Source organism: Leuciscus leuciscus, assembly GCF_965113295.1.
Source record: "Leuciscus leuciscus genome assembly, chromosome: 5".
Lineage (NCBI taxonomy): Eukaryota > Metazoa > Chordata > Actinopteri > Cypriniformes > Leuciscidae > Leuciscus > Leuciscus leuciscus.
Window position 1 is genome coordinate 17002583 of NC_138729.1, and position 20573 is coordinate 17023155.

General features: G+C 42.5%; 1 protein-coding gene across 1 annotated transcript in view; it reads right to left on the minus strand.

Annotated features, from left to right (window-relative positions):
- usp2b (ubiquitin specific peptidase 2b) overlaps positions 1–15368 on the minus strand; it is a 47940-nt gene extending 32572 nt beyond the window's left edge. The window contains exon 1 of the mRNA XM_082171483.1: positions 15344–15368. The gene's annotated coding sequence lies outside the window, so the exon portion shown is untranslated. The remainder of the gene's footprint in view (positions 1–15343) is intronic.
- Positions 15369–20573: the final 5205 nt, after the last annotated feature.

Genomic DNA, 20573 nt, shown 5'->3' on the forward strand with positions numbered 1-20573 from the left:
AATAGAAGCAATCAGACAAACAAGAGGGCAACAGTATACAAGTGCTGTAACAAGTCTCAGTTAGTCTAGCACAGTACGCTTTTTTATCAGAAAAACAAAACAAATAGAATAGTATAGAATATAATTTGGCTTGGTGCTGACGAAAAACCGTTTTTGAAAATGGCTAAAGACTCTGCTGCTCGAATTGAGATAGGCAGGTCATTCCATCAGCTGGGAACAGTCCAGGAAAAGGTCTGTGAGAGTGATTTCATGCCTCTTTGGGATGGCACCACAAGGAGTCGTTCACTTGCAAGCGTCTGGAGGGCGCATAAGTCTGAACTAGTGAGTTTAGGTATATTGGTGCAGAGCCAGTGGTTTTCTTGTAGGCAAACATCAGTGCCTTGAATTTGATGCAAGCGGCTATTGGCAGCCAGTGCAAACTGATGAAGAGAGGTATGACGTGGGCTTTCTTCGGCTTGTTGAAGACCACCCTCGCTGCTGCATTCTGGATCAGTTGCAAAGGCTTGATAGTACATGCCAGAGGGCCCGCTAAGAGAGCATTACAAAACGCTGATTTCACGCAGCCGCCATTTTGAAATCGAAAGTGAGGCTCCGGTGGGAAGAACCCCGGAAGTAAAGATAAACAACAATGCCTTGGACTACCAACCAGAAGCTGCTGCCGCGATTTACACTATTGGATGTTAATATCCAATATAGGATATGTATATAGTTCATTCCTGCTTCTTTTTTTACTTTCTGAATTATATATATAAAAAAATGTTTTATTTATAAATGAATTTCACTGTATATAGTCTAAAGTATGAAAGAAATGTATGTACAGTTTTAGAATAACTAATTTTATACATTAAACACAACAATACTCCATCGCATTCACGACTCTCCTGTGATTAAAGGCGACACTTCCGGTTTTCTTCCCACCGGAGCCTCGCTTTCGATTTCAAAATAACGGCTGCGTGAAATCAGCGTATAGTCCATTCTGGAGAGAACAAGAGCTTGGACAAGGAGTTGTGTGGCCTGTTCTGATAGGAAGGGTCTAATCTCCCTAATGTTGTATAAAACATATCTGCAGGACCGGGCCATTGTAGTAATGGGTCTGTGAAGCTTAAATGATCATCAATCACAACTCCAAGATTCCTGGCTGTCCTGGAAGGAGTTATGGTTGACAAACCTATGAATGGAGAGGTTGTGCTGAAGTGTTGGGTTGGTGAGACCACAAGCAGCTCTGTCTTGGCAAGGTTGAGTTGAAGGTCATGGTCCTTCATCCAGCAAGAAATGTCTGTCAGACAGGCTGCAATGTGAACAGGTAACGTTGGATCATCTGGTTGGAATGAGAAGTAGAGTTGTGTATCATCAGCATAGCAGTGATAGGAAAAGCCATGTTTCTGAATGACAGATCCTAGTGATGACATGTAGATGGAGAAGAGAAGTGGTCCAAGCACTGATCCCTGAGGAACCCCAGTAGCAAGAAGTTGTGACTTAATATAAACTATTTTAAACTCTAATTTTGGCCGATAATAGCTATTGCACCGATACGTTATATGGTGCATCCCTAGAACTGTGGGCTGATTTTTTTATGATTCTATTACAGCAATTACAGTGACTCCTCTAACATTATACAATGAATCATATAAAGCTGCAATTCTAATCAGGTCTGTACATGTTTAAATATTTTCAGGTATGATGCACACCAGGTTTTTTAAGATTCTTCATACACCACCATAGTAAAAAATAAATATACCAAAATGTATTTAAAATAAATTTATTTTATGCTAAGTATATTATAAATACTGTACATGTACATATTATTTACTTACTATACTGTAAATACCCTGCCATACTTTTGGTATACTTAAATTCTGTCACGGTTCAGGGTGCATCATCAAAGGCTTCTCCCTGTTGTCTGTGTTTGTCCTGTCATTTTCTGCAGCTTGTGACCTGGGCAATCAGTGCTGATTCAGTGCAGCTGCGCACAGATCACAAGCATATTTCCACACCTGTCGCTTGTTCCATTTTCCTTTATATTCTCTGCTGTGTCTGCCCATGTTTGTCAGTAGATCATTTTAGGCTTTGTCTCATGTGGATCTATGCTGTTGTGTTGTATGTGCACCACTGTGCCCAGGATGCTTAGACGAGGAGTGACAGCTGATTGTTTCCAGGTTGTTCTCTCTGTCTCATCTCGTTCCCTGTCCGAGGTGGGTGCTGCTTCAGAGGTGGTCTCCTCAGCCTGTGTGTCCAATGAGCATTACGGACAGCTCTGGAGATTCCTCACTTCACCTTACCATTTGAGCACTTGTGTCATTAACCTTGGAGGTTGTATTTCCCCAGGTTCTAATAAACTTGGTTCACGTTACCTCTGCGTTTGAGTCCTCTGTTCAGATCCCCTGAAAAAATTCTACAAATTTTGTACTTAATGCACTTTAGTTATCCGGAAGTAGTACTGAGGTTCAACAAAATATATACTTAAGTATATTTGATTGTGCTAAAGTGATATTATACAGTGATCATACTATTGTTACTAATAGTGATATTAAAACACATTTTAGGCTTAATATTAAGAAATGTGCACTGTGCAATTAAGAATGTGGAATTACTCCACATAAAGTTTAATTACAATATTTATATCAGTAAGTCTCAAGCAATATGGCAGTAAATATGTTAATGGTTTTTGTAGTGTACTTAGTATGAAATGCATGTATTTTAAATACATTTTGGTATAGGTTTATTTTCACTAGCATACACCAAAGGAGAAGTTTCAACTGAGTTGTTGCTCAAAATACAATCAGATGATGAAATGATGAGCTGTATAGACACATACTCTTAACTAACGTCATCCAGACACATGGCATGTCAGGAATCTGGCAGGTACAGTATGTTCTATAGCGCAAGCCAGAGAGTACAGAAAACTACTGGATTGTGTGGAATGTGAGTGAGATGAGATGGACTTCTCATCACAGAATCTCTGCATCATTCTCCAGATTATCTCATCACATCTCTTCTGATGAGCAAATCAAAGATTAGATGGGAAACAATCTAGCATTGCATTTGTGTCTTTATTTATGATTGTAAAAAGAAATTAATCCGATTAGATTACATTTTACGCTGAATTTGAAGCCTAATTCTATACTGTGCCAATAAAGTCATGTGGTGAAAAATTGTCAAGCATCAAGTTGGACATGATCATTAAATCTAATTCTAGATGTTTACGCTGTTGCGTTTTGAAGAACTTTAAGTGGGGCTTTATTTGTAGTAAGCCTACGTGATTCAAGCCATGCCTTCCCTCAGCTTGTGCAGCCTGTATGAAGTCTCATTGTCTCTGGAATTGATCAGGGGAAGTCTTGTACTGTCACTTCAAATGGCTAATCCTCAGCCAATTACACAGCTGGCCCTAGACCTGCTCTTCCATGGGCCAAAATAAGCCAAACGGCCTTGACACTAATTTAGATTAAAGTACAAAGTTGCTCTGTCTGGCAATAAACCATCTATCTGGGGCATGAGTAATAAGCATGATCTTTACTACTTTACAATCCTTCAAATTGTAAATGTGTAAATTTTCAGTCCTTCTCTAATAAAAACCTTATGACAAAAGCCTTTACTTACATTATGACTTCTGCTCTACTAATAATGGAGCTGACAAAATGACTTCCATGCCACAGGGAGCTGAGTCAAGTAAATTATATTGTTTAGAGCTTTCATTTGTCACATTTTGGAAAGTAAGGTAATGGTTCATTGACTTTGTGTTTAACGTGAGTTCTGTGCAACAAGCATTCTGCGAATCTTGGAATTTTCATTAAACATCAAAAGCAGTAAAACAGTCTAGTCCAGAGCTATTCATTAATAGCAGAAAAAAGCTAGAGGAAATTTTAATAACTCTCCTCAGAGCTCAGGAGACATAATGGAACTCAGTAATATTTTAAGCTTCAACTCTATCATAGATGTTTCTCTGAAACAGTTGTTGGCATATAGAGCTATATTAAGTAAATGTTAGAAATGGTCTTATCAAGGTTTGATGATATATGTTTGAGTTCATATTAAAATAAAAGATTTTTTAGCACAGATAAGATTTTTAATTTGTTTGTTTTTGAAAGAAGTCTCCTAAGCCCACCAAGCTTTAATTTATTTCTTAAATACAGTAAAAAGAGTAATGTTGTGAAATATAATAATTATAACAAATTAATAATTAATAACAAAAATAATTGTTTTCTATTTGAATATATTTTTAAATTGTAAATTTGATTTACTGCTCAAGAAACATTTCTTATTATCAATGCTGAAAACAGCTTTTTTTAAAACAATGAAATTTGATGATTTGATGAATAGACATTTCAAAAGAACAGCATATATTTGAAACAGAATTATTTTGAAACAATGTAAAAGTTTTTACTGTCACCTTACTGTCATAATTTAAAGCGCTTGCTGAATTACAAAAAATCTTTCTACATACCACAAATATTATAAGCCAAACCTCATCATCTTGATGTGTCGACACAGAGTTTTTTGTAATACCTATTTCAATGGTTATTTCTCATTATTTGTGTAATATAGTAAAAAGAAAAGAAAAAAGGTTACACTTTATTTTAAGGTGTCATTGTGTAATTATACATTTAAGTACTGAGCAACTTTACATTAATCAACTACATGTACTTGTACATATACTTGCATGTATTCATGCATCATTTACTGTTATTACTATGGTAAGTATATATGTAATAAGGAAGTGTTCCAAAAAAAACTACCATTGCAGTAACAAATAAAAAAGGGGGAAGACTTTAATTGTCATGAAAAAATATATTAAAGCATCTTAATGGTCCTAAATATAGGCTTTATGTTGTTTTTGTGTAATACAATTCCTATTTCTTTTGATTTTGGATTGAAATATAACCCAGGGATGATATGTTCTTGACATGTTTCCCCAACTAGTTGATTTTAAACAAGACAAAGATCAATGTTCCTGCCACGCAGGAAGCTGCAAATTCACATAGCGATACCCAGGCAATGTAATATTCCCTGTTACTATCAGCCCTTTTATGAAGCTCACAAGAAGAGTTGACTCATTCTGGTGACTTGTGGAGACATGTTTGGTTGTCATGGTGAGAGATCGGCACAGATCCCGGGAGGTGATTCGCATGTGATTTGGAATGCAGGACAGAGTGTGTTCCCATGCAATTTCAATCACAAACCGCAGGCGTATTGCTGAGTGTTTCTTAGTTTGTATACAGTAGGAGTGTATCTTCTGTCTATGTGTATGTGTGTGTAGAAATATGTACCTAGCACATACTGAACCTGACCCAACCACATGCTTTGACTTGACGTGGGAGAGTGAAAGGAGTGGCATCAGTATGAGACTCTCCCAATGACTGAACTACTGTATGATGTTCTACTTAAGAACTCACTCATCCTTTATCTCTTGCACTCCACCTCTCTCTCTCTCTCTCTCTCTCTCTCTCTCTCTCTCTCTCTCTCTCTCTCTCTCTCTCTCTCTCTCTCTCTCACACACACACACACACACACACACACACACACACACACACGCACATTAATTTAGCCATCTAAATATGCAGCTATAAATACTATGACCGTCCTAACCCTAACAGAGCACTTTCTGCATTAAATGGGTCCTATTAAGCCCTTTTACGAAGTGTTGATTTTGTTTTTGGGGTGTACTAGATGGTTGATTGTTAAAAAATCGCATTATTTTTCACATATTTTACCTTATTTCAGCTCCTCTCTCCCCAGTCTGATTGAACACGCCATTTTTGATGAAACCCTTCCTTCCAAAATATAAAATGTGCTGTGATTGGTTAGTTGGCCCAGTGTGTTATGATTGGCAGCGCATAACGCGTATTTGGGAAATGTCACGCCCCTTCATAACCACAAGCTCTACTCAGATGTAAATATTAACAATGGCATCAATTTCAAACCATTTTAAGCCCGATTCAGACCTTGACAATGTTAACGAACAAGAGGATTGTGCTGAACGGATTTCAAGCACAGACTTTGCAAGCACTGATTTGACTGGATGTTTCAGAGTATTTTTTTCTTATACAATGTTATCCACCATTTAATCATATTTTTCGGAAAACTATGGTAATACAAACAGAAATCGATCACAAAATCATGGATAATTTTCCTAAGGGGCGGTGAACAGTCTTACAAAAGCCAGAGCTTACAAAAACTAAAGTAAACACATCAGTACTGTAATTTTAGTTAGCAGGCTACAGGAGGCAAAGCTTTTCCCTTCGTCTACATTATAGCTATCATAGAAACTACATAAAGCTTATAATTGTAAGTGTTAAAAGAAAACACAATGATCCATAAACAACAGATTGTCCCAACAAAATGGGAATAGCTACATCTTTCAGGAGAAGCTTTTGTGCGTATAGCCTGCATTGTCTTCTGGAAGCTGTTCTCAGTGAAATTTGCAGTGCACAGAGGTTGTTGAGGTTCCTGAATGTTCAGGAACAGTTTTTAAAATAAATATGAACCTCTCTAAGTTCGTAAGCTTTAGGACAAACTTTTCCGGGGTATAAAAAAACAGCGACAACAACTTTTTCTCTTCTATAAAGCAGCCCAACATGGCCTCACCCCCTTGGTGTATTGTGTTCTCAGGGGCAGGGTCTATGTAAATTTTAGGGTTTGTGATGTCACCAACCTGGGAAGAAGTTTGTTGTAGTCCCTACCAGCCATTTGTTGTAGTCCTTAAAAAGCGATTTCTGTAAAAAAATTATAATCTCCCTTTGCATTGAACTTTGAGCATCATAACTTTTCAGATGTTCTTTATGCTCAAACAGCAACATTACACACTAACTAAAGTAAAAAAAAAGTGAAATCATGATCAAAGTCCCTAATGTCACAGAATATAATGTCATAGACCTTGATTTGGATTCTGACAACATTTTCTTCCGAAACTGTCAAAAACAAAATTAGAAATGGATCACCTCACTCAGTGACATGACTTTAAAGCCATACAGTACAAATAGCTAAACACATATTCTGTCTTCCTAACAATTTTCCTTTAATAGTCTTAGTTTTTGTTACTGTGAATGCTTAAAGTCCGATGATAAATGATAAAGGTCTTTGGTTGCGGTCTTTAGTTGTCTTGTGGCTCATGATCTGGCATTTTTGGAACATCAGTACACCTTTAGTACCATGGGGGAAGTTGTAATTATCTGATTGATCAGTTTGAATGTCTCACATTTGTGTTTCAGTCACATGGTCAAGGAAGGGATAAAAGAAGATTGAACGTTGCTCTTAGCTCTCTTCTTCTCTATGCTCTTCTTTTCACAAGGGCTTCTTTGCTCTGGCTCTTTCTCTCTTCTCTTTTCTAAAGCCTCTCTCTCTCTCTCTCTCTCTCTCTCTCTCTCTCTCTCACTCTCTCTCTTCCTATCTCTCAGGAAACATTCTACATATATACTGGGTACGATTAATGGTATAGGTTTTTATTATTTCATCTATTTTGTAACTCTTTTAAGTGTAACCATAACCATTTTGTCATTAAACCCTTTTAATTACAAATGAGGTGCTTTTGATTCTGTATTAAATTGAATCTACTACCTATTGCAATATAATATCGTAACACTATAGCAACGCTCTCCCACATATTTTGTTATTGTAACTGTGCTTATTTCCGTCGTTGGTATAAGTAGCAGTGAGTGGTAATCGAAAAGAAATGTACAGTTCTCTTACGAGAGGTTCTCTCGTATTGCGTAAGTAGCTTACGCTGCGGGAAAAGTCATCTTTCTCGAGATATGAAGCCAAAAAATTATCCTTAATTTTTATAATCTTGTCAACGCAGTGCAGCAGCACGCAGACCTAGAGCAGGCTAACTAGCGTGCTCATTGGCTGCCCTGCCGCAACTGCAGCAGCCTACCAGTGAGCCTGGCGTGACGTCACGCCCAATGGGAGCGCTCAGCGCCCCCGCGCGTCACGGCCCGTAAGAGGGGCGTGGCTTAGCTTATAAAAGGAGGCTCGGGGGCTGCTTTCTCTGATTTTTGTCTCTTCAGCGAAGCTCTCCGCATCGCTGGACTCGCCGGCCGTCTTCGCCGCCTTCAGCATCCCTGCCTGCTTCGCTATCCGGCGATTATATCCTTTCATTGCTTACGTTAAAATGCCTTGCATTTCCTGTAAAGCTCCGCTCAGCGACAGAGACCGCCACGTTATCTGCGCTCTCTGCCTTGGACCGGACCACGCAGCCATCGCCCGGACCACGCAGCCAGAAGCCCTCTCTTCGGGTGGCTGCGAACTGTGCGAAGAACTACCGATGTCGACCCTGCGGGCTCGACTCGCCTTGTTCGACGCCCCTGCCGTCTGCCTCCGCCGGGCCGCGTAAGAAGAAACGCCGCTCTCAGAGGCCACCGGAACCTGCAGCAGTAGCTGAGTGCTCGCCGGAGCCCCTCCCGCGAGCCTCGCTATCTCCTTCTCCTCCCCTCCTTCCCGACGCGCAGCGGCCGGCCTTTGCCCGCACTGCCGTCGCCTCAGAGGATTTTATTTACCTTTATTTTACCAGGAAGTCTCATTGAGATCAAAAATCTCTTTTACAAGAGAGACCTGGATGAAGCGGACCACGCTGCTATCGCAGACAGCTGCTCTATCCTTGCCTCGGACAGCGAGGAGTGGTCGGGTTCTCACCGCTCCTCATCCTCAGCACAGGAGTCTAGCCGGTCCCGCTCCAGTGTCGACGCGGAACTTCTCCGCCTCCTCACCAAAGCGGTCGACCAATTGGGACTCGACTGGTCCCCACCGAAGGCGCTCGCGCCCAACAGGCTCGACGGGTGTTTTCTGCCTAGCCGCCGCCAAGCGCCTGCCTCTAGGTCAGCACCCTTCCTGCCCGAGCTCCACACTGAGCTCTCTAAGTCGTGGAACGCCCCGTTCTCCGCTAGACTCCGCTCTCCGGCCTCTTCGACTCTCTCCCAAGTGGACGGAGCCGCCGAGAAGGGATATACTCAAATTCCCCCGGTTGAGGAAGCTGTGGCAACGCACCTTTGCCCGCCATCCGCCAGATGGCGCTCAAAGTCTGCCCTGCCGTCCAAGGCCTGCAGGACCACTTCAGCCCTCGTCGGCCGCGCCTTTGCTGCTGCCGGCCAGGCCGCTTCCGCCCTGCACTCCATGGCTGTGCTCCAGATTCTCCAGGCCGATCTCCTCCGCGATCTGGACGAGAAAGGCCCGGATCCAGATGTATTGGCGGACCTGCGCAGCGCGACGGACCTCTCGCTTCGCGTCAGTAAGTCCGCTGCACAAGCCATCGGAAGGTCTATGGCCTCGCTCACTGTCACCGAAAGGCACCTTTGGTTGACGCTGGCGGATATGAGCGAATCCGAGCGCTCCGTTTTTCTCAACTCCCCGCTCTCTCCCTCCGGTCTCTTTGGCCCAGCGGTCAGCGGGATCGTGGAGCGTTTCTCGGAGGTACAGAAGGCGTCGCAGGCTATGAACCTCTTCCTGCCCCGCCGCTCGAGCTCCTCTGCAGGCCGCTCTCAGCAGCCTCCTGCACGCAGCTCGTCACAGCGCTCTGCTCAGCCTCCGTCTTCGCAGCGACGCCAGGGCGGCCGCCCTAGATCGCGCTCAGCCAGCCGCCACAGACCGCCTCCCCCCCGGGGACCCCGGCCCAAGGTAGCGCTGAAACCTGAGCCCGCGAAGTCCTCCTAGCAGCCGCAAGGAGGAAAAGATGGCTGAGTCCCGCCGCGGCCGGACCGCCATCAAAGCGCCCAGCTCTGTCAGTCCCCTTAGGAAAGGCTACTGCAGCAGCTTACATCGCAGCCAACGAGCCAGTAACACAACTCGCTCGCCTGCACACAAACGCCATTTTCACGGCGACCCAGAGAAATCTCAAAAAGAGTATTGTTTCGGGTTTCCCGGCTCACGCCGAAGGTGTCATGAGTGTAGAATATGTGCCCACACCCCTGTGTTCACCACTACACACAAACACGATCTCCCCGGTAACGCTCACAGAGCGCACTCTCATAAAGCGGGCACGCGCCGCTCGAGTGCTAAGTGTAGAGAATGTGCCCACAATTCTGTGCCCACGCCTACCCACTGTGATAACTCTGTCACACAGTTATCCTGGGACGCAGATCCTTTAGAGCTCCCAAGCACTGGCCGTGTTGCGAATGTAAGCTCTGTGCCCGCTCACAAGCGCGCGCGCTTACCAACAAACACGTTAACCCCCATGCTGCTCTCGCGCCACGGGTTTCTAGCAACAAAATGTGCTCCGTCCATAGCGACCGAGCCGTTGCGTGCCAGTGCTCCCAAGCACTGGCCGTGTTGCGAATGTAAGCTCTGTGCCCGCTCACAAGCGCGCGCGCTTACCAACAAACACGTTAACCCCCATGCTGCTCTCGCGCCACGGGTTTCTAGCAACAAAATGTGCTCCGTCCATAGCGACCGAGCCGTTGCGTGCTGTACAGCCGGTCACCACTGTCTGCGAGCCCCCGTATTCGAGCACCGGCGCGCGCCGCCCCATCTTCTCTGATACAGGTTCCCCATCCCGCGCAGCGCGGCGATCCGAACCCAGAGACCATTCGACCCCTAGCAATGCGTGCGACAGCATGGCAAGCTATCCAGGGCGTGTCAGATTGGGTGCTGAATACTATAATGCACGGCTATTCGCTTCAATTCGCTCGCCGTCCACCGCGCTTTTTAGCACGGACCGAGACGAGAGTGAGCAGAGAAGTGGCGCATCTGCTTCAGGCAGAAATAGCAAAGCTGCTGCACAAGGGGGCTATAGAACAGGTGCATCCTTCTCTGAGCGAGTCGGGCTTTTACAGCCGTTATTTCCTCGTACCCAAGAAGGACGGAGCGCTAAGACCTATTTTAGATCTGAGACATTTGAACAAAGCTCTCATGAGACAGCCGTTCAAAATGATTACAACCAGACAAATTCTCGCGCAAATTCGCCCGGGAGACTGGTTTATCTCTCTCGATCTGAAGGACGCATATTTTCAGATCCAGATAACACCCCGTCACAGGCCATTCTTGAGATTCACCTTCGACGGTCGGGCTTATCAGTACACCGTCCTGCCGTTCGGTCTATCTTTGGCACCCCGTACATTTACGAAGTGCATGGACGCGGCTCTCTCTCCCCTGAGAAGACAGGAGATGCGGATACTGAACTATCTGGACGATTTTCTAATTCTGGCGCAGTCAGAGACAGAGCTTTTGTCTCACAGAACAGCGCTTCTCAGCCATCTGGAAAGCTTGGGTCTCTCAGTCAACTGGACCAAGAGCTCATTACTGCCCCGTCAGTCAATTTCCTTTCTCGGGATAGAACTGGACTCGGTGGCTATGACGGCCAGATTGTCAGAGCAGCGCGCGCGCCGCATTCGACATCTCGCCGCGTCTTTCCAGACGGGCAGTCACGCGCCGCTGAGGACATTCCAGCGAATCCTGGGGCATATGGCTTCAGCTGCAGCGGTGCTCCAGCTGGGCTTACTGCGCATGCGCCCGCTTCAACGCTGGCTGAAAGCGCGAGTGCCTCACCGAGCTTGGACTGCCGGCAGCTTACGAGTCAGGGTGAATCAGGGCTGTGTTTCAGCCCTCCAGCCCTGGCTGGCAGCCAAATGGTATCGCACAGGAGTGACGATGGGTGTTGTCTCGCACCGGAAAGTTGTCTCGACAGACGCGTCCAACCGAGGTTGGGGAGCGCCCTTGAGGGCAGACCGGTCTTTGGCCATTGGTCAGACCAGGAGAGTCGCCTTCATATAAACGGTCTAGAGATGGCGCTCAAGCACTTCCTCCCATACCTACAGGGTCACCATGTACTAGTCCGTACGGACAACACGTCAGTGGTGGCCTATGTGAACCGTCAAGGCGGTGTCAGATCCAAAAGACTCTGCACCCTGGCGGAACGCCTCCTTGTGTGGGCTCAGCACTCAGGTCTCCATCCACGCTCAAAGTATATGTTGCGCCCATCTCAGCTTTCGCCGACTCGGCGCTGGGCCGCGCATTAGGGAGAAACGAATACATCATCCGCTTCCTGAGAGGAGCTAGGAGGATGAACCCCCCGCGACCCCCTTCGGTTCCTATTTGGGATCTTTCCCTGGTCTTAGAGGCCATGAAAGCGCATCCCTTTGAACCCATGGAAACGGTGGATATGAAATACCTCACGCTCAAAACCGTTTTTCTGATAGCTCTGTCTTCAGTCAAACGTGTGGGTGACCTTCATGCGTTATCAGTTAACGCCTCATGCCTGGAGTTCGGACCTAATGACTCTAAAGTCATTCTCAGACCAAGGCATCGTTACGTCCCCAAAGTTTTGGACACACCCTTCAGAGCACAGGTCATTTCTCTCTCAGCTTTGCCGGCAACCGGCAGCGAGGTTGACAGTAACCTCCTTTGCCCTGTCAGAGCACTGAGATATTACATTATGCGCTCCGCCGCCGCCAGGCGCTCGGAGCAGCTTTTCGTTTCGTTTGGTGGGCGCTCTAAGGGTCTTGCCGCCTCGAAACACAGTCTGTCCAGATGGATAGTGGACGCTATCGCAGCTGCTAAGGACCTGCAGTGCCCACTGGGCATCAGAGCCCACTCTACTAGAGGCATGGCCTCGTCGTGGGCTTGGTCTAGCGGAATTTCCATTCATGACATTTGTACGGCGGCGGGCTGGGCCTCCCCCTCTACATTTGTTAGATTTTACAATCTGGAAGTTCCCGCCCTGCAGGCTAAACTTTTATCAGTCTAAATCTCGCGTAGGCCGGCCCACTTCTGTGCGCGGGCTACTGCTGTTGATTTAGCTCTCCTGGTTGAGCTGTACCATACAGGGGTTTGTCAGTCAGACCGGCCACGCCGCTCTGTATGCCCTATTGTGTGCTTGTGTACTTGCGCTAGCCATCATATTGGCCACCTGGCTCACACTCTTTGTGTTCCCCGGACTTCCCTGGGACTCATTTAGTGGATGCTGGGCGCGCACGGCGTTGACAAGGGAGTTCCCGCAGCGTAAGCTACTTATGCAATACGAGAGAACCTCTCGTAAGAGAACGTATCGGTTACCTAACGTAACCTCTGTTCTCTCTAGAAGAGGGAACGAGTATTGCGTAACCTGCCGTGCTCGCGCCACGAGCTCATTCGCTTCAAGCGACAAAAACCAGAGAAAGCAGCCCCCGAGCCTCCTTTTATAAGCTAAGCCACGCCCCTCTTACGGGCCGTGATGCGCGGGGGCGCTGAGCGCTCCCATTGGGCGTGACGTCACGCCAGGCTCACTGGTAGGCTGCTGCAGTTGCGGCAGGGCAGCCAATGAGCACGCTAGTTAGCCTGCTCTAGGTCTGCGTGCTGCTGCACTGCGTTGACAAGATTATAAAAATTAAGGATAATTTTTTGGCTTCATATCTCGAGAAAGATGACTTTTCCCGCAGCGTAAGCTACTTACGCAATACTCGTTCCCTCTTCTAGAGAGAACAGAGGTTACGTTAGGTAACCGATACGTTTTCTACTATCTTGCTGAGTTATCATCTTGCTGATAACGTTTCTTTAGTCATTCGGCAATCCTGCAGCCTGAACCCCTGTAGGCAAACCACCCTTACATCTTCTTTTATGTTCCGCAGAAAAAAATAAGACATACAGGTTTGGAACAACATGAGAGTGAGTAAATTATGACAGAATTGTCATTTTGGGGTGAACTATCCCTTTAAAAATGTGCTTCATGTGGTAACATCTGTACGCTTTTAAAAAACTAGTTTTTGCAAGTAAAAATTAGAATTACTGTATAATTTGAAAACACTAAAAGGACAACCCCTGAAGTCCCTGATTAAATTTTTTTATATTTAATAATAATTAAATGATTCAATTATATATAAATAGCTTTGTTCATATTTCTTATTTTTGTTATCAGTAATCTACATTAGTGTATTTTGTGTTACGTTTTATGTTATTTAATTTTATTTAATTTGATATTTTTTGCATAATTTTATTGTAATGTGTGTTAACCTGATTGCCCATGTTTACAGGCCACTTATGAGGAGATCTGTTCATCAAGTTGCTTTCTATTGTACCACCTTTATTATCATGGTGGTTATTAGCTTTTTAAGGTAAACATAAGATTTGGATATTTTGGTTTAGATTTTCCCGGTCAAAAATGGTCGGCCTTTTAAAAATTGCTTGTAAATTGCTCATTATGCCATATTATCATAAAATATTGGATTCAGCCTTTGTCAACTTGTTTTCTTTCAATTGTATTTCTTTTTGGAACTGATTGATCATAGGCCTCATTGGTCTGAGCTTGCACCTAAGTTTTTGAGTGGTAAAAGCATTATTTGTACATTTAAAGCACATTTAACAAAATAAGGGAAAAAATCAGACTAGTGTGTTTCATTGATTAACCATGAAGTTTGTTTTGAAATGCTTTTATTTTATACAAAATGGAACAAAGTCACACTTGTGGTGTTCCCGGTCAAAAACGACCGGCCAGCAAAATATAAATAAATAGAAGAAACAAAAAGTGAAGTAATTAAGCTCAGATCAATGAGGCCTACGATCAATCAGTTCCAAAAAGAAATAAAAAACCTGGCCTTATTAAAAAAGTGAGAGAGAGACTGTGTATGCATTATCTGCATCTGTACAATATCTCTCTGATAATAAAGAAACTGCAAGTTTAATTACATCAAAAACATACATTACCACTTCATTGTAGCTTTTTAGCTTTCCAGTATTCTATTGAAGTTAATTTATCACAAAATATCACGCTGAAATAGCATTGACAGGATGTTTCTGTGCTCCTGAATGTTTGTGTGTGCACGCAGCATGATCTACGATCTCTTTGTGTGTGTGTGTGTGTTTTTGCTTCGCATGAATGGTATACTAATGAATCAATTAAGCGTATTAATATAGATATGGAATAAAGACCCCCCAGCAAAAAAACAAAACAAAAAAACAAACAGCAAAACTGTTGGTGGATTGGCCCTTTACCAAAAAAGATAGTTTCTACTTTTTACATTGTGGTTTCATTCCCATAGTGAAATCTGCAATATACTGAGTAAGAAAAAGAACATTCAGAGCTGCAGTTGTTATCTTTAAATAATTCAGAACTAATTTACAATAAAAAGAAGCAAAAACTTGAAATAAAGACTCTATTAAAATTTCACGCAAAATAATACAGCTTAATAATAGACTAATTTGATAAGATTATGAGCCGTATCTCTCTGTACAAGTATTTCAGCACTCTGCTTATCCTTACAATAACACTGAACCTGATTGCAGATACTTATGTAACCTAAACACACATGGCAGGCAACAAAACTTTAGTGTCAAAACATGAGGATTTAGACAGGTCATAAAGACACCATTCAATCTCTTTCACAGCCTCTCCCAAGACCACAAGACCATGGGAATGGAATGAAGAAGAGAAACAAAAACAAAAACTTACTTTCTTTCATGGTGAAATCTATTGATGTTTGAAAAATGTGTAAAAAAAAAGAAGAAGGTGAGATTAAGTTTCAAAGCATCTATGTTACGTCCGGAGGAGAATGGGAACGAAAATAAGCTTAAATCAGAGTTCAGCAGAACTGCACCTGGAACAGCAAATTTTTTATGTAACACCCTGATTTGGCTGACAATACGCTATAGGCCTGACAATGACAAAGTCCAAGCTAACAACATGAAATTGTGCTGATATACAGGTTTGCTACTGTGAACACGTAATTATATTCAGCACTGTACAGACCTCTGGCCCACTATGAGAGCAATCATTATGGCACAATGTCAGCTGATAAATGAATAATCTCAGAATCAGTTGTAACCTCAGAACCAGTTGTAATCTAAAGAAGTTTATGGAAGGCCAGAGTCTATTAGACCTGATCAAGGATCAGTTTGTTGTATGGCCATGACAAATCCAGGCTAATATAATCACCTAAATGCTTATGTATAAAAATGTGAACTTACTTTAAAGTAATTCCACACCTAAGGAAATAGTGCTTTTTGCGGATTATGTAAAATGATATAGGCTACCCTCACATGAAATGAAGACTCCAATCATATCAGTAGTAGCCCCCCCCCCCCCCCCAAAAAAAAGTTGTGTTATTTTACATGAATGTGAGATTGCCACTCATGGCTGACATGTTGAGATCATGTGACCAGCTGAATACTAATACATTTATAGAACACTTTCAGTTGCAGTAAATTAATCATGGGTCAAAAGCATATAGTGCAGTTTTAACAAAAGGAAATGTTTTAGCAAAAACTTAACATTCTACTATTTTTGTGGGATGCTACTTTCACAACAAAAGTAAAAAAAAAAAACTTAGTACACCTTTTAAGTCTCTTCTTGAGGGCCTGCAAATATAAATAACTTTTACATGTGTTTAAAAGAAAATACTCAAGTTTAACATTTACCCCAGGTTTAAGCCTATCCCAGACTGAAATGCAAAGTTGAGATGTTTTAACTAAAAGCAACTTGCATTGACGTATCTTAAAATATGCCAGTGCCATTGTTTTGTCTCAAGATGCACAATGTGTTTTTCTGACGTTTATAAAAGCTTCTTAAATGTCCCAACTGAACTAAAGCCTAATCCTGGCTTAATCTACACCCTGTCAGTGAAACCAGGCCTAAGTGTCTCTTACTTTTTTTAATAAAAAATTGTATTAAGACAATCGTTCATGTTCTTTCCATTGGTTCTTTCACATTTATGTACTACAATGCATGTGTAGAAGTTTTTTTAATCTTTTTTTTTTTTTTAGCTTGTGTCATATTTATGCATTTCCATATCTTAACTATTACCAAAGATTTGTATTGCTGTGCCCCACTAAATACAGCGATTAACACAGCACCTTTAATTATAAGAGAAAAACAGCGCACTCTAGAGAGTAAATCTGAGTATTACAGGACTAATAGTGGTGTTAGCAATTAGAGCTGTGCTTCACTTTGTCGGACTAAACGTCTTTATCCCAGTCCTTATTCCTTATTCCAGATGATGCATCACTGTAATATAATACCTATTGTAGCATAATACATATAATATTTTATTTAAATGCAATATCACTTTTATCACAACTACAGTGATAAAACGTGGCTGAAACGTATACTCATTTATATGTGTGTGCTTACATCTATGTACTATTACACAGACCACATGGGATAGACTTAGGGCAGTGTGGTGTTGATTGATCTAGTTTATTCTCAAGTGTGCTTGCACAAGTGTGTGAAGTGAAGGTGTGAGAGTGTCAGCCTTCAAGCTCATACTTTATATGCTAAATGTGGTCTAGAATTAAATCAGCATCGTAGCACAGAGTATTTATGAACAGAGATGAAAAAAAAAAAATGATCAAAGGAATATCAATACAGTTTAAGTTCAACCGAATGTATTTAAGGCATAATGCTGCTTACAACAAAAAAAAATTTTCCAGTCCTCCCTCATTTTCTTAATAGAAAAAGTCAGAAATCTTAGTAACAGTAAGGCAGTTGCAATCCATTCACATTAAAATACTCTTTGTTTCTATACTATAACCACAACACATAAACAATATGTGTGATGACATGATTTTACTGTGAGCAATTGCTTATGAACCTTTTCTGTCTAAAGTAGAGTTTAGCTCCATCCGTAATCAAAACACTTGAAAAATGTAGACATGTTTGATCTAAACTCTGCGGGACAGTGGATGGAATTGCCCAGCCCTGCCATAAAATTATGATTTAAACAGCTTTACAGTTCAAATATCACACACATTTTACTGAAAGAGTTAATGTAAGAGCTTTTATGCAATTAGCTTCATATTTGTTCATATCACTTCCATTGTAGTGCTTCACCGTAACCTTTCTGCTTTTTTTTCTGCTGCTCCTTTTTTTCTTCAAAGTCTTTTTATTATAATTTTTGGAAAGTGTTGTCACCACCTTTCGCCCCGCTAGCAACGGCCTGCTTGCACTGACGTTTTGACTCTGAGTGGCAAAGTACCGGCAACATGTGAGAAATGGCATGCTAGAGATTAAAATGTAGAAGTACTGTTACTGCGTACTGGCCCACTTCGAGTACTGGTAATAATAAAAGTTTATCAAGACATCATTAACTTTGTCTTTTTTTATCCATGCAAGTCTGGACTGGCTGCCAAGCAAGTCAAACGTATTTTTTGTGGTAATCAACATTATGCCACAAATGCTGTCGATTGAGCTTAACTTGTGTTGAACCCAGTATTTAAATGTTTATTGTCAGGGTACAAAATAATCAAACTCACCTCTGAGCTCCAGTAGAGAGGCCCTGAGTAATCTGTCCGTCCCCTGATGGTGCTCTCTTTGACTGTGTACACTGCTCCTTGGTCACAGATCTCCAGAGTAGCGAGTTCCCGCATCAGGTCTGACTGACTGACCGACCTGCGTTGCCTTGATAGGGGAGATGTGCAGTTATGTCCAGTCCTAGAAGGCGAACGGCCCCTTTGCCAATTAATTCGGGGAATCGGACCTTTAACCTGCATCCTACTATAGCTTTCACTCCGGCGGCCAATGTGGGACTCAGAATGGGGTACAGCGTGCCCACGTTCAGGCTCTTGAGGAAAGAACGGGACGCCTCGGGCGAGGCAAGGGCTGGGGTTCAGGTAGCGGGAGGTGGAAGGAGCATACCTGGAAAGCTGGGGTTGACCTCGGACAATATATCCCAGGGTGGGATCGCAGGGGTCATAGGAACTGTATGGGCTTAAGAGGGTGGAGCCAGTGGTGTATTTGGGGGGCGAGTAGACTGGAGACATGATCAAGATGTGAAGAGAAATCAGCCCCAAGGTGGAGAGAGCCAAACTGTCACAAAGACAAACACAGACTGCTAGAAACAAAGCTAAAGAAGACTAAGCCTAATCAGACTAATGCTTTTTATATCTGAGATTGTATGCAAAACTTTCAGCCTCAGCAAATAATCTATATTAGGCTGTAAAATGTGGAACACTTAGGGGAACTTCTTTTTGTGTCTTGCTCATGCAAACACAAGACAACATGATAAACGTGACTTGTCTCATCTTTCAGTATCAGTTGTGTGCAAGTAGGACAACAGTCAACTAGAGTAGAGTTACTAGCAGGTAATGTACACTGAGACTCAAAAGGTTGAGGATGAATGTTATAATTCAAAAACATTATAGTTTTGGATTTTGGTTTGACAAAAAGAGAAATGCAGATGACCCTTTCAAAGACTTCCACAACCTCCCACCTTCAGAAAATGGTTTCAGAGTTTCACCTCCACAAGTTACGTCTCCCGCAAAAGCAAAAATGATTGAGTGGATGTCACGGAACAGTCTTTTCAAGTCATTTATTTTATGTTTTATGTATGAAAATTGTGTAAAGCAAAATTACATTCCTTTCAAATCTTATGAACTATGAAATAACACCTGCAACATACAATAAATTACATCAAATGCAGACCTATTGAATGGCAATTATAGCTACAAAATCTACCCTCAACCCTAAACCTAACCCTAACCGTACCCCTTCATAAATACAATAATTTACAAACTGAAGCAAGCAAATAGTATGAGTTCTGTCATTTATGATTTATGGATCAAAGAAAATATCAGACTGTAAAAATGATATCAGATTAATACATTGGTACTAGATGAAAACTGGATACCATGTTGTATGTCCTAAAAAAAAACATAAGCTAATAAAGATAAGATGATAAAGACATGATGCTCATAAGGAAGAAAATGAAGATGATAATGAAACAGTGAAGATGGTAAATATGGAGTAGAAGCAGCCCTCTATTACTCGCATATGTGACCAAATTTCACACTGGGCGACTAAAAATGTCTTTAATTAGCCAATGGCTAGTGAATTGTACGATTTTAGTCACCTGTGATTGAGTAAGAGGCAAAAAATAAGTTTAGCGCAGATAATAATAATATTGCCTGCAGAGCTTTACGCACGATCACTCGGCTGAGAGCGCCATCGGTAGCAAACAAGTGGCTAAATGGGACTACAAAGGCTGTCGGGGACATTAAACGTCTTCACGGCGAACAGGTAAACTCAGTCCGTTTTTACAGCCTCGTTAAGCTTATATAAAGTTTGAGTTACAATAGTTTACAAGAGCACAATTATAAGTTATAGTTGTAAACTATTGTAACTCAAACTTTATGGGAAATTGTTTTTAGATAAAAACTAAAAGAGTTGTCGGAAGCTTAGTGATGGTGACGTTGAAGTCGTGGGACTGTGGTAGAGTTATGTATGATCTGTTTCCCCCCTTCATTGTGTTTTTGGTTCAGTCCTGTGACCTAGTGTTCCATGATTGTTCTAATTAGTCATGTCAATCACATTTGCATTGTCAATCAACACAATTAGTTATCTTGTTAGTCCCTGTGTATTTATACCTTGCGTTCTCCTTCAGTCTTTGTCCGTTATCGTCAATGTAAGCGTGAGTGTTTGGTGTTTCCCGTGAGAGTTTGGTTATTAAATGTTATTTCTACGTATTCCTCGTCTCTATGAGCTTTGTCCTACACGTCACGTGACAGAATAATGACAGAATTGCCAGCAGCCATATCACCCTGTAGCCCAAGACTGGTTGCCCACTGAAGCTAAGCAGGGCTGAGCCTGGTTAGTACCTGGATGGTAGACCTCCTGAGAAAACCAGGTTGCTGCTGGAAGAGGTGTTAGTGAGGCCAGCAGGGGGTGCTCACCCTGTGGTCTGTGTAGG